This window comes from Silene latifolia, unplaced genomic scaffold (genome assembly GCF_048544455.1).
Source record: "Silene latifolia isolate original U9 population unplaced genomic scaffold, ASM4854445v1 scaffold_73, whole genome shotgun sequence".
Classification (NCBI taxonomy): domain Eukaryota; kingdom Viridiplantae; phylum Streptophyta; class Magnoliopsida; order Caryophyllales; family Caryophyllaceae; genus Silene; species Silene latifolia.
In genome coordinates this window covers 1514850-1519406 of record NW_027413640.1, presented here as the reverse complement: position 1 = coordinate 1519406, position 4557 = coordinate 1514850, and the positions used below count along the sequence as shown (strand labels likewise).

General features: G+C 40.9%; 1 non-coding gene across 1 annotated transcript; it reads right to left on the bottom strand.

Moving 5' to 3' along the window:
* Positions 1-1059: 1059 nt before the first annotated feature.
* LOC141640225 (small nucleolar RNA R71) lies at positions 1060-1166 on the bottom strand. The gene has a single exon (XR_012542914.1). It is a non-coding gene; the product is annotated as a small nucleolar RNA R71 (small nucleolar RNA).
* Positions 1167-4557: the final 3391 nt, after the last annotated feature.

Here is a 4557-nt window from a genome sequence, read left to right as displayed (position 1 = left end):
TGTAAACATGTTTGTATGATCTCCACCATGAATCCCCTATAAACCCATGACACCCTAGTGCCTTAATCAATTGTTTACAATCCCTATTTGTTTACTTGCTTTGTTTTGCTTTCATTTCTTTACATTTCATTGTTAAGTAGTTTAGATTGCAAACCTCAAACTCAACCCAATTTGTGACACTCTAATACATAGCTTTCTATAACCGATAACTTGATTCAATACCCGTCCTTTGGGATTCGACATTTACTTGCCACTCAACTAAGAGTAGTTAGTTGAGTTTATAAATATTGTTTTGATCTGTTAGCTTAGAGGACAAAGGTTTAGACCGAATCAAAAATGGCGCCGTTGCCTGGGACCGTGTTCAATTGAATTGTTATTTGGTGTTCTTAGTTGCGTCTTTCTTAACCTTGGGGAAGTCAAATTCCTCAAGGTAGTTTTAGTTGTTTTCTAGTTGTTTGCTTTTTGCATGTCTAGGAGATCACAAGGTAGACTTTTGCCTATTGATCCCGAGATTGAAAGAACCTTGACCAATATTAGAAGAACCGTTAGAGGGACTTCAACAAGTTTGGGTATTGGCGAACTTGTGGACATTGGTGTTGTCCAATCGGATAGTGTTGAGTTTACCAACCCTTTTGCAAGAGAAGGAGAGGAAAACCCAATTCAAAACCAACCACAAAATCAACCCACAATGCCTAAATTTTCATCACATTCCGTACCAACCGAGGAGAACCTACCAAATGGTACTCCAACACAACCTAACTTAACCGGTAATTTCATTGCCAAATCCGCATTCATACAATTAGTTGAGAGAAGTCAATTCGGAGGGATGCCTTGTGAAGATCCTCATCTACACATGGAGACTTTTGTGACTATTGTGATGCAATCTCTCAAACGGGGGTGACTCAAGACCAAATTCGATGGGTATTGTTTCCTTTTTCCTAGATCAGAACCGCAAAGCAATGGTTAAAAAGCCTAGACAAGGCTACTCTTGGTATTGATTCATGGAAGAAGTTAGCACTTGCCTTCTACAAAAAGTTCTATCCTCTGGCGAAGACTAACATGTTGAGAGCCCAAATCACCGGGTTCAAGCAAAGAGATGAAGAGTCTCTATATGAGGCTTGAGAGAGATTCAAAGATACATGTCGGTCTTGTCCTCATCATGGACTAAGTGAATGGTTCCTTGACCAACAATTTTGGAATGGGTTGTATGAAGACTCAAAGAATGTGCTCAACATGGGTTTTAATAGAAGATTCGCCGAGGTAGATGACAACTAAACTTGGGCAAAGATAGAGGAGATGGTGGTTCACAACTCTCAATATAGTAGGCCAAGAAACGCTACTAGGGGAGGGAGACATGAAGTTGACTCCGTCACACAATTGAGTGCCCAACTAAGTGCCCATATTGACACCATTAACTTGAAATTTGAGAAAGCCATGGTCAAGCTTGATGAAGCTTCTCAATCACCCAAACAACATGTCAATGCTATGGTGACATCATCTTTAATCCCAAATGGAGTGTGTGAGAATTGTGGAATCTTAGGACATGATCAACACGAATGTAGGGGAACAAGTGAGAAAATGAATGCTTTCTAAGCATACAAGAATGGCACCCCTTACTCCAACTATTACATTGAAAATACCAAATTCTACTCAAACCTCTCATACAAAAGCCAAAATGTCCCAAACCCTCAACTCTAAACCCACATACACCCCACCTCCAATAAGAAACCCTACTCAAAGACCATACTTCAACCAAAACCAACCCTTTTATAATCAATCGAATGACCAAGCTTTTGATGTTCAAAAAGCGGTCCTCCAAATGCAAAAGAGCCAACAAGATTTCTTTGCTCAAATGCAAAGAGATAACCAAGCCAAAGACACTACCATCAATAATATCCTTGCTCACACTAAGATGTTGTCTCAATTGGCCTCTTCTAGCTCCCAAAGACAAAAAGGACAATTACCTCCTCAAGGTAATCCTCTTACAAGACATGAGACTATCAATACCATCAACTTGAGGAGTGGTGCAAGATATGAAGGACCTAAGATGCCAATTGAAAATAATATTGTTGAGGAGAATGTCAAGCAAAGTGATGTGATTGAACCATTCAGGAGAAATCCTAAGGTGGTAGAGCCAACTTCCAATGACTCATCAAAGAAGAGAAACGAAGAGACGGCCAAAGAAGTTGAGAAAGAGCCTATTGTGATTAGACTTCCTTTCCCAAGTCGCCAAGCCAAGCCCATGCTTGATGAGCAACTTGGAAAGTTCATGGAGATTGTGAAGAACTTAGAGGTTTCTATACCATTCACGGATCTAATAGTCCATGTTCCGGCCTATGCGAAATACATGAAAGATATCCTTACGAAGAAGAAGTCCATAAGGAAGTTGGAAACCATTGCCTTCACAAAGATTAGTATTGCGATTCTTCAAGGGAATTCCACACCTAAGCTCAAAGATCCGGGAAGTTTCTCCATTCTATGTACCATTTGTGACACCATAATCAACAAAGCACTATGTGATCTAGGTGCAAGTGTGAGTGTCATTCCATATTCGGTATGTGAAAGGCTAGGGGTGGGAGAGCTCAAGTGCACCAACATGACCTTACAAATGGCGGACCGAACAACAAAGAAACCACTAGGGGTATGGGAAGATGTACCCGTGATAATTGGAAAGTTTTTCATACCGGAGCGGAGCGGTGATTGATGTAAAGCACGGGATGCTCACACTTGAGGTGGGTGATGAAACAATCACCTTCAATCTTGATAAAACTATGAGAGCTCCCAACTTGTTTGAGCCATGCTTTATGGTTGATCATTATACTCGGGAAGGTGACAAGAAGAAGATGGAATCTCTATTCAAAGAACAAGGGAAAGATGGAAATCTCAAAGAGAAGGGTAAAGACACACCGCCCAATTGGAAGAAAGACATTGATAATGTTGAAATGGCTCTATTTGGAGAGCATGGAATTTTTCACAACAAGAATGAGAGCTTGCAAAGCTCGCCCATGAAAAGTATAGATAGAGGCCTCATTGGCCATGTTAACAAGGAAGAAGAGTTGCTCTTTTCAACTCATGATCCACCCGACATTGGGAAAGAAGCAAGAGAAATATGTGGTCTATGGGATGACGAGTTTGAAGGACTTGTTAACCCATATATTTGGAATGCTATGACTCTAGACCAAGGCTATATAGATCTTTGTCATCTCTTCGACTCGGACTACTACATTAATGAAGGCAACAATGTGCCAAGGTCTATGCAAGACCTCTATCATGAAATGAACAAGCATTCAACTACTTCTTCAAGGCGTTGAGCAACATCAACAACGTCCTTGCTTTACCCCCTTGACACCTCTCAAAATAAGGAGAGTTTGGTGGAGTCCTCCCTAAACCACCATTTGTAAATATTCTAACCTCTTAACTTGCATTTCATTTAACTTGTACATTACTCAATTTTCGCATTGCATTTTATATGCTTTATTTGTAGAATTTGTGTAACATGAGAGCAAGTGAGGGAGGGATTCTAATGTGTTTGGAATGTGTAGTGTTTGATGATCAAGTGTGGAGAAGCAATTTCCTAGGCTAGCCAAGCCTTTGTAGTGCAACCTCATAGGAAATGCAGAAGCAAGGATTGCGGGAAAGGGATCCCCAAGGGCAGACCTGAGCTCGTGGGGGCTGAAGCAAGGAAGAAAAGAAAAGAAATGAGCTGCAGCAGAATCCGCCCGAGTTGGCTTCAGGACGGGCGTCCCAGCTATCGATCCGCTCGAGCCAAGCTCAGGTCAGGCGTCCCCATGGCTTAAGAAAAAATCCTGATTCAAAATCCACCCGTCCCCATTTTAAGATGCCCGTCCCGACCTGTTACAAGAGCAAAAACACGGGACCTTTATCTTCATTCCTCATTTCTATCTTTCTTCAAACACAAACACAACAAAATCCCTCACTACAAACATCAACTCCATTATCCAAAAACACTAATTTCTCAACCAAATTCATCCAAATCAATTGTCAACTTGCCAATAATCAAAACAAATCACTCCTTTGTCAACAAAAACACCTTCTAACATCAAAATCTCCACAAAATCAATCAAAATTTCTAGGGTTAGAGTGAAATCCGAAAACCCCCAATTTGATTGCAAATTTAATTGAAATTGGAAGAAGAAGGAAGCATTCAAGCATACTCATAGTTTGTTGACACAAATTTAAAGGAGGAATCAACAATGGCAAGGACAAAGGGCAACACCAAAGCACCCAAAGCCCTAACTTTATCTAAGAGGCAAAAAGTTCTAGCTTCTAATGCTTTAGTGGTGGTATAACAACCAAGGGCCCAATCAAGGGAAGTGGTTGAGGCCGTGGAAGAAGTTACTACCACTTTACCGGAGATTGAGCAACTAAAAGAGTATCCGGAGGCAACTTTTATTTCCAATGATCATAGAAAAGCTTTTGAATCCCTTGCTAGGAAGAAAATTATCACCACTAAGTTTGTTTGCCATGATACCTTGGGTAAGTTGGGAGTGCTAGACCAAATAAGGGCATTTTTCCGGTCTGTGGGGTTAGCTACCC